Source organism: Saccostrea echinata, unplaced genomic scaffold (genome assembly GCF_033153115.1).
Source record: "Saccostrea echinata isolate AGI-Se365-2 ecotype Australia unplaced genomic scaffold, CSIRO_AGI_Sech_v1 ptg000056l, whole genome shotgun sequence".
NCBI classification, from domain to species: domain Eukaryota; kingdom Metazoa; phylum Mollusca; class Bivalvia; order Ostreida; family Ostreidae; genus Saccostrea; species Saccostrea echinata.
In genome coordinates, this window is record NW_026889805.1 from 12,321,298 (window position 1) to 12,335,596 (window position 14,299).

Sequence of the window (14,299 nt, forward strand, 5' to 3'; positions counted from 1 at the left end):
ATTATTTGAATTGTATTTTAGAACTCGGATATAGTTCTGCAAGTGGAAATCGAACATACACCCGTATAGCTCTCTTTCTTAGGAGGAAATTCTTCAGAATCATATGTCCCTTATAGATATTTTTGATATTCCCAACAATCAAATTGACCATACCATACCTTTACTGGATTTCTAAACTTCATAAAAATCCTTATAAAGATACATAGTAGGTTCCAGTAAATGTTTCAAAGCCTCTTTCTTTACTCCTCACTAAAATAATACTGTAATAAAGGAGAAAATTCGGGAGTACTGTACAACAGTATATTTGAGAAGTGGTATATATCAGATGTGGATACTTACAAAATTTTACTAAAACTAATAACATAAAAACGTACGACTTTTCAACACTTTATATAAGCAATCCCCAAGCTAAATTGAAGTCCAAGCTTTTTGACACCATAGACAGCTGCTCTTTCAATAAAAATGGAACTCGTAAATATACTTACCTTCTCATTGGTCATTTGCAAAATTGTTTTGTTAAAAAGCTTTCTGATTGTATACACTATAACTTAAGTTGATATTAAAAAGGTGCTTGAGTTTCTGATTGACAATATCTATGTAGTTTTTGGAGATCAGGTCTTGCAACAAACTGTTGGAATTCCCATGGGTACCAACTGCGCCCCGTTCTTTTCAGAACTAATTTTGTATTCATATGAAGCAGAATTTATTCAAAAACTCCTTCATGAGAAGAAGAAAACACTTGCTGTGGCCTTCAACTCGACATTTCGACGACGTATTATCAATTAACAAAAGTTACTTCCATTCATATGTCGACTCGATATATCCCAATGAGCTTGAAATATAAGATACCGCAGAGTCTGACACATCTGTTTCATATTCAGATATTTTACTTGAAAAAGACGTTAATGGTAACCTAACAGCAAAGGTTTATGATAAACGTGACTTCAACTTTTCAATCGTCAACTTCCCTTACTTTAGTAGCAATATACCCTTATCACTTGCATATTGGGTTTATGTCTCTCAGTTGATTCGATACGTAAGAACATGCTCTACGTATGAATAATTACTAAAACTATGCAAGCTATTGACAAATAAGTTGATGAAACAAGGATATCAACAGTCTCTTTTGAAGTCATCATTTCGCAAGTTTATGGTCGATACAATGACCTTGTCGGCACATACAACTTATCATTGAGTCAAATGCTGACTTACATTTTTCATACTAATTGTTAGGCTATTTTTTATACATTGAACTGTCTACGGTTTTTTCCGGGTTTTTTTCCCGATCATGATAAGGAGCACACGGCGGGTTTGACCAGTCGGCAGGAGATGCTCGCTCCTCCATGGCACCTGTTCCCACCTCTAAATTTTGAGGTCCGTGTTTGCTCTGCTCCAAATTTGTATTGTTTCATTGGACATTCCAGATTGAATACTGTTCATTTTCTTCATATTTCAATTTAGCCCATTTGATTTCATGTCAGCAAAAAACATGTCAACATTTATACATGTTTCCAGTTACAATATAATTTTTTAAAGGCAACATAATGTGGTCATACTACTCAATGAAACAACAAAGCCCGGTAAAAATTTGTTCTTCAATTTAAATTTGGTATGTTAAGAAAAGCATTTTAATAGGGATTTAAACACAATCATGTACAATATTTTCACAGCAAAAACATTCAAGTCTTCAAAATGTACGGATGCGAAACATTTCACACACAAAGACATTTTTGCACCAAAACATGTTTCAAATTATGAGGGTTAAGGAATCTGATACCATTTATCTTCAAAAACTTGCATCTGTAAAATATTTCTGTCAACTAAAAGCAAAAGCAAATAAATAAATAAATTAAAAAAAAACCTAGATGGGTCGTAACGCCACGAATGCCCCCGCCGACGGCCAAAATTTTAAATGCCATGCACAAAATGTGTATTTATAACTTAGATAATAAATAGAAACTGCAAACATTTGTAGCCGAGGTAATGATTAGAAATTGTGAATTTTTAAATCTTTTTCACGTTCAAGGGGGATAACTGTCATATATCATCGGACCATGACCAAATTCGAACTTGACCAGTATCTTCTGGTAAAAAAACTGCACGTGCAATTTCAGCCATATACATACATCCCTACAAAAGTAAGAGAGCGGAAACAGAAAATTTCGTACTTTTTCTAAGTTCAAGAGGGATAACTGTCAAAAATCATTGGACCATAACCAAATTCGAACATGACCTTTATTTTCTGGTAAAATACCTACATAAGCAATTTAAACCTTATACATATATCCCTACAAAAGTCAGAGAGTGGAAACTGAATTTTTTTTTCTAAGTTTAAGACGGGTAACTTTGTCAAAAATCATCGGACCATGACCAAATTCAAACTTGACCTGTATCTTCTGGTAAAATACCTGCATATGCAATTTCAACCTTATACATACATCCCTACAAAAGTCAGAGAGCGGAAACTTAAAATTTATTTTTTTCTAAGTTCAAGAGGGATAACTCTGTTAAAAATCATCGAACAATGACCAAATTCGAACTTGACCTGTATTTTCTGGTAAAATACATAACCAATTTCAACCTTATACACACATCCCTACAAAAGTTAGAGAGCGGAAACTGAAAATTTCTTATTTTTTTCTGAGTTCAAGAGGGATAACTCTGTCAAAAATCATTAGACCATGACCAAATTCTAAATTGATCTGCATATTCCTATGACGTATCCATATATCAAATTTGAGTTGAAATGTGTGGAACTGTTGCCGAGATAATGAACGGAAATTCAATGATGACAGAATGACGGAACAGGGTAACACGGCCATTTCATGGTGGGGGCATAAATAAGTTTTCTTATTTTTTCCCTGTGTCACGAATCCTGCATTGGAGCGAAATGTTCTTCACTTTATGCATACTTCATAGATACTGATTGCTTTAGTCAGGCAAGGTTTTTGGGAAAAAAAATGATTTTAGGGTATAGAGGACAGGGATATAGATTATATCAGACCTATGAAGACTGATCATTTCATCATTTACAAAATTAGAAGGGGAGCTCCTATTGCACAAACCCTGCATTGAGTGAAACATGACTCAATTTATACATAGATATTGATTGCTTTAGTCAGGCAAACTTACTTGTGAAATACAAACTACTCGGATGTGCAATGTTTAACAGCATCAGTTTTAACGTTCGGAAGTATATTAATTCAATTTGACCCTATCTTTCAGTATTATTTCAGTAATTTTATTTGTACGTACACATGTATATTTAGAAGCATCCATGTAAAATAATAAATAGAACATAGGATCAACAGCTAATATGGCTTCCATGGAGTGGGTGAAGAGTTTTGAGCATATTGTCATTAATATTGTAATAATCCTAATGTAAAAACAGAGTTTAAGGTAGAAGGGGTCGGACAACTTATCTATTCAGCTGAAAGAAAGAAACCATTTGTTTTGTTGTGAGACAAACATTTTGTGATTCTTTCTTGTTCTTTTTATATTTTTATTTAAATTAGTCGAATCTAATTGGCTGGATAAATGTTTGAAATAATAGAACATTACCTTTCGAAAACAGAAACTACGCCCCTAGAGTATATTGCCTAGCAACAGGAAACGTTACATGACAACGGGCGATTATGTCAGTGTGACACAAATGCCCAAGGATATAAAAATACTAAAAGGTAGAAATGATAAAAAGATAAAATATAATATTGTTTTTTTTCTTGAATTGAATTCAATACCATACTTAAGCAGCGTCAAAATGAGGATTGACTACAAAGTAACAACAGTTAAAAAAACCTCACCCCCAAAAACAATGTATCTTAAGATTTTTTTTCAAATCTAAGGGCAAATTCTTTTGTGAAAATGGGTCAATCGACATGAAACTCAAACTCATCAATATAAAGAAACACGCCAAAAACAGCTCATGATCTACAAACACAGCAAAATGAAAGGTCCGGAAAACAATGCGAAATTTTTATAGCGTAACAAATATTCTGGCTAACAAAAAAGTTCCCAAAATTATGATAGAATGAAGGACGGAAAAGGGTAACATTTTATGCCCAGATCATTTCGTGATGGGGACATAAAAATATCTATGCAGATACGTTTACTGTATATTTCCAAAGAAGCACTACATAATACAAATGCATGTGTTGTATTTACATCCATGCAGGCAAAATAAAGATCAGAACAAGATAAATCTCCAAAAGAAAAGTTAAAAAATGAAACTTCACTGATGTCATGTCTAATGATTGAAATATAACATACACAACTCATATTGTACGTATATATTCATTTAACGTTGTCATGAAATGCGACATTTAGTTTATAGACGATATTAATTTACACATGACTATTCAGTATCTGAATCAGACCATGCAGTTATTTGTAAATGTTCTTCATTATCCCTTTAGGTTTACTACTAAAATGACTTAGGATTTGATTTAATTACATGACTGAGAGATTCTGCAAACTCTTTCCAAAACCCAGGAAAAAATTTGCTCAAAGGCTACTGTATTTTTTTACTTCATCTACGGCATTCTTTTCGATTTTTTTTAACATACATGTATGTGTTACACGGAAAAAATATCAATATGTGCAATCTTCTAAAACAATAGTAAAACAACTGCTTTAGAATAATTAATTCTGTTTTTTAAAATAATTTTTAAAAGTTTAATAATATCAGCTATATCATGACCTATATGAGAGCATAAATTATTAAGAAGAGATTGCAGAAAGTGAATATACTGTTGAATCTAATCTTTAACAGATACAATAAAGGGGTAAATTAATTCTGGTTCTTATTATTTTTTTGAAATATGATTTACAATGTTGATTAAAAAATGTTTAGTATGAATCCAATAACAATACTTATAATCATGAACATGTACTTTGGAGAGAGTGGGTTTTTGTTGTATTACTGCAAGAAACATCAACCGAATACATACTTTATTGATGGATGTGCAGCATGTGCGTATGCATGGCGGGTCTAATACCAAAATATGAATGTACGAATACAGAAGTTACCAAAATAAGTCAAAATCAGGTGGGTTTTCCGGAGTTTGAAAGACTATGAAAGTAAATACAACACAGGTACTGATTTTCATATTCCTATACTTAAAGCATGTATCTGCCCTTATCATTTTTTAAACTTGCAAAATTATTGCTGATTGGTGATCATTACTTTATAAACAATATGTTGCATATACTGATGACAACCGAAACAACTTAAAATTTGTTCGGAATTTTCTATTCATGCATCGGCTAATCAATTTTCGTAGCTTTTAAAAGTGCTTTGACAAGCAAAGTGTGCCCTAAACTTCTAAATGTTTAAATTATTTGTGGTGCATTGAGAAACTTGGAAGCAGCTCGCTATCATGAATATAGTTTAAATTTCTTAATGTAAATCTTGTAACAAGAAAATTGAATGATTAATTTCTTTTGTATTTCAGATAAAAAATTTAATTTGTATCAACTAAAAAAATATTCTTTTGCTAAAAGTCTTTGAAAGGAGGAATAAAAGGAATTTTGCAAGCTCAAAAATCCTATTCTCTAAAGTTGGGGGTTGGGGTGGGGAGGATCTGTGTTTTAGATTCCAACTTCTTCCACAAATTTTATTAATGCATTACCATGGCACCATTTGACTATATTACAACAAAAAGTGTTCGACCGGCCTTTCAATGAACATTTTCAACAGTAAAAGGTTATATTTGGAAAAAAAGTGTCCCCGGTCCCCTGTCTATACTACGAAACCAAAAAAAAAAAAAAAAATTATTGGGAGACCTTTGTAAACTTACTATTTTGTCATTTACAGAACTTGATGGAGGCGCCTATGGATACGTCATGTAATTTTAAAGAGGGCCTTGACTAGAAAATTACATTTAAAAACAATTACAACCATTTCTAATATGGATCAATTAACATATTCAGGTCAAACTTCGAAAAATCTTGACAGAATTAAGACTGTCAAAGATTATAATGAAACCAAAAACCCACGGCTAGTAACTCATGCAGTTTTGAAAATGTTTTCAGGCCATATCTTGTCAATTTATTAACACTTCATTATTTACAATATTTGATTGACATTTTTTCAGAGTTCTTGTCAGATTTATTAACACATATATTATATTAACAATATTGAAGTATATTAACAGTAGTGAAGGAGAAACTTCAAGAGAGCTGTGCAACAATATATTCGAGAAGTGGTGTAAATCAGATGTGGATAGTTAAAAATTCCAAGGAACTTTTGGAAAATTTGAAATCACAAAAAATTACCAAAATCAACAACTTAAAAACTTACGACTTTTCAACTTTATACACAGCCATTCCTCACGATAAATTAAAGTCCAGTCTTTTTTATATCACTGACAGCTGCTTTTTCAATAAAAATGGAACTCGTAAATTTACTTACCTTGTCATTGGTCATCTGCAAAATTATTTTGTTAAAAAACATTCTGATTGTACACACAAGTACTCTGAAGTTCACATTAAAAAGATGCTTGAGTTTCTGATTGACAATATCAATGTGGCTTTTGGAGACCAGGTCTTCCAACAATCTATTGGATTTCCATGGGTACCAATTGCGCCCCGTTATTAGCAGACCTTTTTTTGTATTCATATGAAGCAGAATTTGTCCAAAATCTTATAAAGAAAAGAAGAAAACACTTGCTATGGCCTTCAACTCGACATTTAGAGATCAATTAACAATGGTTATTTCCATTCTTATGTCGATACGATATATCCCGGTGAGCTTGAGATAAAAGATACCACAGAATCTGATAATCTGTTTCATATTTATATATTTTACTTGAATAAGACGTTAATGGTAATCTAACAACCAAGCTTTATGGTAAACGTGATGACTTTAACTTTTCAATCGTCAACTTCCCTTACTTATGCAGCAATATACCTTCACCACCTGCATACGGGGTTTATATCTTTCAGTTGATTCGATACGCAAGAGCATGCTCTACGTATGTACAATTTCTAAAACGAGGTAAATTTTTGACAAACAAGTTTATGCAAAAAGAATATCAGCAGTCTCGTTTAAAGTTATAATTTCATAGTTCTATGGTCCATACAATGACCTTGTCAGGAAATACAATTTATCATTGAGTCAAATTCTGACTGACGTTTTTTATACTAATTGTTAGGCCTTTATTTATACACTGAATTGTCCACGGATTTTTCCGTTATTTCCGTTATCATAACAAGGAGCACACGGCGGGTGTGACCGGTCGGCAGGGGTTGCTCACTCCTCCATGGCACCAGATCCCACCTCTGATGTTTTGGAGGTCCGTGTTTGCTCTGCTCCTATTTTGTATTGTTTAATGGACTTTTGAGCTTAAATACTGTTCGTTATCTCCATATATTTCACATTCCAGGAAAACGACTTTTTTTCACACAATTGTGGTTCCCAGAACCCCTCTTACATTCTACACAATAGCCAGATCGTCTTTAGGAAAATGATTGGTGGTGTTCTGTAGAAGTGCAATAAGGTTTCGGAATTAACATTTCCAACCCTGGGCCCAAATGGGGTCGAAAAACGATTTTTTTTTATTACGAAAACCTGGTTCCCAGAACTCCTCTTACATTTTACTCAGTAGCCACATCATCTTTTGGATGGTGATAAATGGTGTACTGATGTGTAATAAGGTTTTGGAATTTACATTTTTACCATGGGAAAAGTTTCATTTTCATATCAAAGACCGATTTTGAGGGGGGGGGGGGGAGGGGGAGTCGAAAAACGACTGATAAAAGCCTGGTGCTCAATGCATTCTCATGTGCAGCAAGAATAATTATATTGTTTAGGGGTGGGGATCTCCATCATTTTAAAGATATTTGAACAATTATAAAATGATGGGGGTTGGGACCCTGAGCACTTACCCAACGGAATACTTCAGGCATCTTGACATGTGCAGCAAGAATATATATATGTTTTAGGGGTGGGAATCTCGATTGTTTAAAAGAAATTTAAATAATCATTAAATGAGGGGACAAGGAATGACCCAAAGGCTCTTACCGAACAGGATACTCAATACATCTTGATATGTGCAGCAAGAATATATTTATGACAAATGTTTATCAAGTTAAGTATTCTAAAAATTAAAAATAATTGATTTCAATTTTTTTTGAGATTCTTACCTGTTTTCAATCTCTCTTGAAACCAGTCACGATAGACTAGTGGTAGGAGGAGGTCCGGGTTCGATTCTCATTTGCATCGCCGCGTCAAACCTAAGACGTAAACATAGATTTGATTGATTGTATGTAGTTTTACACATACACCGGTGAAGGGCTTCAAATTTTGACCTATACTCGGCACTCAGGGCCATTGAGCAGCGAGGGTTCTTTATCGTGCCAACGCCTGCCGTAACACGGGACGTCGGTTTTAAAAGGTCTCATCCGCAAGACCTGTGACTTTCACTTCGAATGCCGGGCGCGCTTGGCAAAGGAACAGTAACTACCTATGTTTATGTCTAAGGTTTGATGCGGCTCGGCGAACCCGGGCCTCTCGATCACAGAGCAAACGCCCAACCACCAGGCTACTGTGACCGGTTCGTAAACATAGGAATAGGAAGTGACTGTTCGTTTGCCAAGCGCCCGGCGTTCGAAGTGAAAGTCACGTGTCTTTAAGATGAGACCTTAAAAACCGACGTCCCGTGTCACGATAGGCGTAGGCACGATAGAGAACCCTCACTGCTCAATGGCCCTAAGTGCCTAGTAAACTATTAAATTTAAAGCCTTTCACCGGAATACAGTGACGTCTCTTTCTGAGTGAAAAATTCTCGAATGAATGTTAAACAGCGTAAAATCAATCAATCAGTATTTGCTGTTTTGACAGCAAATTCACCAATTCCCAATTATAAACTAATTTAAAAAAAAATAATTTATTTTTTACAGAAAACGTACCAAAAAATCTTTCTGAAACAGAATTTAAACCATTAAAATATTTAGTTTTAGACAGGAAATGAATTTATTATTTGAAATACTAACAAACGGCATATGGGCTACATCACTCTCGCAGCTCACCAGTGCATTCTTTGCTCAATTTCATACATGTATAATTATACATATAATGTAGATTAGAGAATAACTATGAATGTAGATTGCTCATTACCCCGATAAAAAGGAGAGTCCATTTAACAATTTGCCATCGTAATGTCTCTCCTAACTACTACTAGCCTCATCTTCCCATGCGTCTTTGCCAAATAAGCCTGCGGCCGTATGGTGCCCAGTATTCGTCTGCTTCCACAAGGAGGCATTGCATAGAATTTGTTGTGGAGAGGTTATGTGTTAGCAAAGGAAGACTTACATTTGGCTTCCCTTTTCGCATTACTGCGAGTCAGCGATGAGGGTTGAAAGCGAGAGTTGACAAGCACAAAGACACTAACCCAACAAACTAGACGCATCACACACCTTTTAGCAGACTCTGACCTGGCTAAGCGCCTCCTTATTCTCATTTCCGAAAAAAAGGTATTTATATGCATACTCTTATCCGGCTATTCGCCTCCTTATTTCAGGAAAAAAGTATAAAGAATTTATTTGCATAGTAACTTGCATCTCTTCAATTGGTCAGACTAAGGTACAACTTTTGAGCTGTACCTCGCAGATTACCTGTTCTGCTGGGAACAACAACTGACACTGTCAACAAATCAGAGGGGGGGGGGGGGGGTCAAACTTGTGGATGTTTCAGTTCTGCAGAATACCTTTTCTTACAAGGGTCACTGAGCCAGTTTTTATCTAGTGTAGGAAACAGATGTAATGCAATATAAACGAATTTTTCTATCCAATCAAATATCGCACCCTTTTATTATGGGAATCCTTTGCACCATGGCCATCATAATTTATACATCAAATGATTGTGATGAGTGATTGACCCATGCAATAAATTTTCAGTAGGTCTAAAACTAAGCTGTTTCACCTTACATATTACTCTTGAGACTTTCTAACTGGTTCTGCTATTAACAAAAATTATGTCTACCTAGTAACAAAGAAATGTTCTGAGTGACTATCGAGATAGCTTAGAGAAACGACATTAATGTTAAGCTGAAGAGAATGTAGAAAATATACGTATCATAAACGCTTGATATAAGACTTAATACCTTTAAACGTAGAAGTGGGTCTGATAAAAAGGTTTACAAGTCCAAGTATGCCCCTCCCTTTTTTTTTTAGAGGTGTTGTAAACTGGACTTTAAAAATTTATATGCAATCATATTCAGGTAGCGTAGCTTAGTTTGAATAGAAAACAAGAATGTTCCTATTACAGAAAAGATGATGGATAGATGGAACTTTAATCTTTCATCTTCTTCACAAGAACAAAAGGACAATTAAATATTGAAGCATTTTCGGGTTTCAGATTTGTTCAAATCATTGACCCGAGGGTTGGATAATGCTACATTAGGGTTTCAAAATAAATGGCAATATACAAAGAGATATAAAAACGAATCAAGAGTAACAGGGCCACACTAAATCATACTCTCAAGTATGTATTCGATTATCTTGAGAATTATGGACGCTGGTAGAGGCTAGCAATTGTGGATCAAAATTTTCAAATATATCTATAAAGGAATAAGAGGCATATGGCCCTTCAGCGATTATCAAGAGTTTCTGAAGCTATCACGTGCACCATTTTTGGCACAACCAGAAATGGAATTCTCATGTGACAAAAATTTTACAGTTTGCTGAGGATGTTTCGGTAAGTATTTTTTTTTTATCAATTACGTACATTTACATCATTTTTATGATAGGACTTTCTCTCTAGGTGGAGATGTCAAGATCTGATTATTAAATGATTGCGTAATATAAATTGCATTTCATATTGCTGTGTACATATTAATAGAAATTGTGCAAGGGCTTTACTTCATGCCAAACAATGTAGTCATTCGTATTTTTTTTATTTTAAGGAAATTATTGGTTTTTCAATCGTTGTATAACCACGTATTGTAATTGATGGATGATAGCACGTGTATCTGACAGGTCTCAATACCATTATAGGAGGAACTTTCACCAAGATTAACAAAAATCACGTAGGTTTCTCTTAAAGACATGAAGACATCAGAGGTGGATTTGCACTGCTTGCAAGTTTGCATAAAGTAAAATGTGCCAACCATTGATTACAGATTTATCATATTAAAACGAGCCAAAACTATTTGTGGGGTTTGTTGTTCATTAACGCACAAACAACGTGTTACACAGACAGATGACTGGGATTTATTGAACATGGAATATATAAAATTATTCACTCTATCAAAATTCATTCATGTCTTCCCTCGTTTAAAAAAAATCATGCAGCAGATTTACCAGATTCCTATTTGGGCTTTACTTCTAATTACTGGGAACTTTGGGGTTAAGTTACATAGTAAGTGTTTTTGTTTTTGTTTTGTTTTTTTTGTTTTTTTGTTTTTTTTTTTCAAATTTAATTGAATGTGTTAGTGTAACTTGTCTTATTGTAACTTCGTCCTAGTGCTATTGAACATGAAGTGCAAGTCCGCCTCATACATTGTGAATCATTATTCCATGTCACTACGTAACTTCCCTTGTTAAAATAGTTGTTTACTTTTAGATGAATTATATGAAATTCATATAATTCTTTAAAATTATCATACGAGGAGTGATCAAAAAGTTCGCGAACTGATTGAATTACTTCCATAAATGAAATGAAATTAGGTTTCAGTGTTCATTTTTTTTTTAAAGTAGTCCTCTCCGATTTAAACGCACATCTGCCATTGTTCTGCCCATACGCGAATCACGTCATACATGCGGTCACGTGACATGCTTGGAAGCCTTCCGTTCTCAGAAGGTAAAAGACTTTTCCGAGTCTTATATTTCTTACCATGCAAGTTATTTTTTATAACAAGAACAGTCAATTTTTCAAAATGGCCAAATCTCGGCAATAGGACGGGTGGATAAGTATATCTTTTCCCAGAATGAGCATGGTGATCATCACAATCCGAGTCCTCTGTCTTGGAAACGTCGTTTATCCAATGTGGATAAAGTACGGGTGCCTTCTTTTTATCATATCTGATATGTTTAAAGTCTTAAGTAAACGATATTTTAGGGATTTAATAACTATATTATTGTTAAGATATTCAACTATTTTTCTAACTGTAACTTGGCAGTCTTTCATAACAAATTGCTCAGCTAAGGACACACCTCTTTCCCAGCTTGCTTTCAGTGGGCAACAGAACAAACAACATTTTTAACCATCTCCCTTCTTTCACTAAAGCAATCAATCCAATGAATGATTGAATTCCTGGCAAGACTTTTGACTTCATAAACTTTGTACAAATTATTATGTGCTATTGCAAAGGAATTTCCAAGATACACATTAAACTTTACAGCCGTTCGTTGCTCGAGTACGACTGAGTCAATCATTTTTTGTCACAAGTAACCTACCTATTAACGTCATTTTCACATTGTGACGTCACAAAAATGGAACAAAACATTACGTAACATCTGCTATTTATAGAACATATGTATGACTACATGTGTATCAAATTTCATTCTGATCTGAATGGTGGTTCTGTAAATATAGAGATACTTCGCGAACTTTTTGATCACCCTTCGTAAATCAATAATTAGTAAACTACCATATTACAGCGAGAGGGAAAATTTACCAGCACTGTGTGTAAGAAACAGATTTAAAAAGTCATATCTAGATAAAAGTTCTTATATTTTTATTATTTTTTCCCCTTAATTTATAGATGATCCAATTTCAAAGAAGTTCAACCGTGTATTGTCTATTCCTCAGACTAAGGGCATCGATGTAGTGTCTAAGAGTGTGCCCAATTATTCCAAGGGGGGTATCACGGCTGTCCTGGGAGACGTGCTCTGTAGATCCTGTTGTACATTACAAAGAAAACGGGAAAAGGACAAATGTGTTCTGAAATTCTGTATAAGTAGAGTGCACTGTATCTAAACCGTGCAGGAGTTTAAATGAATATACAGCCACGTGGAACATGCCATCTGCAGTATGATTTAGATTATGGAACAGTGGCAACTTTCAGGAAATTAGATTGGTTAGAGTGTAAATCTGAAGAAAGAAAGGATACAATGAGTACTTTATTGTTTTATGATTATTTATAAATTTGCGGGACAAATGTGCATTTGATATTTATTCATTAGGATATGTACATCATAATTATGTTAATTGAACATGAAATGTAGATGGGATACAAGACTGTAGTTTTGTTTATTGGATGTGTATGTTTTATACTGCAAAGAACTGATTGGATATTTTACATAAATATGTATTCTGATATATCTTTTTTATGGAATATTTATGTATATAGGTGAATTGTCCTGGACTATTTGTACAAGTTCTGTATTTAGTGATTTTGTTCTTCGGCAGAATAATTCATCTTTGTGGAGCGCAGTATTCTACATCATAAATCAATTTTGTTTTTCTGTCAGTTGATGCTACAAATTAGCACATTATTTATTATCTTCGAAAAAGAAAAGTTTACTTATATTTTCATTATATTTCAACCAATGAACAAATATTTTTTTCTTCCTTCTATTTGTTTTGATACCAAACCATGAAGCAAAACAAGTAGAAAAAAAAAGAAAAAGAAAAAAACGTACATTGATAACAATGTTAACATCGGATTTCGCAGTTTTCTTTAATTAAATGCTGTATAAAATGTGTATAAAATGTGTGTGATGTGTTGGGGAGGTACATTGTATTATAAGTTCACAAAAGCACATGTACGCACATGCTTACCGTACAATCAATAAATCGTCGTTAAAATATAATAACGATTACATACAATGGAAATTTTCCAATCTATCTGACATTCACCCATAAAAAAACTTTTCCCTGCATTTTATCGATTAAAGCACTTCATTGGAAATTTTAGACATACACGTATTTAAAAAAATGTTTTAAGTCATGTAAGTTTTGTTTAAAAACAAATGTGTTTGTGAAACACTGTCACGTGGTCAAGCTGGCTATCTCCAAAAATCACACAAATTCAACTAAGTTTTAATAAATTTATTAATAAAAAAAAAAGAATAATAATAATAATAAAGAAGATTTCAAACAGACAACCACACTCTGATCCTCACACTCTTCCACACTATTAAACCAAAAAAAAGAAAAAATAGCAATTGGTAACCAATAATCAGACAATTAACCAATTAACCCCGGGTATAGATTTCACTCAAAGTATCATTGCCAAACATGTTCACAGATCAATGATTATCCTTGTCATAATCATCAACATCATCTTCGTCAACATCATCATCCTCATCCTCGATGCAGGAATGAAATCATTAGGTTTGCCATTTCGTCAGTGTT

At 33.8% G+C, this 14,299-nt stretch overlaps 1 long non-coding RNA gene across 1 annotated transcript; it reads left to right on the forward strand.

Annotated features, from left to right (window-relative positions):
* The first annotated feature begins 11,058 nt into the window (after positions 1-11,058).
* Positions 11,059-13,261, forward strand: LOC133173664 (uncharacterized). Its single transcript, XR_009719058.1, has 2 exons — positions 11,059-11,359; positions 12,705-13,261. It is a non-coding gene; the product is annotated as an uncharacterized LOC133173664 (long non-coding RNA).
* The last annotated feature ends 1,038 nt before the right edge of the window (positions 13,262-14,299 follow it).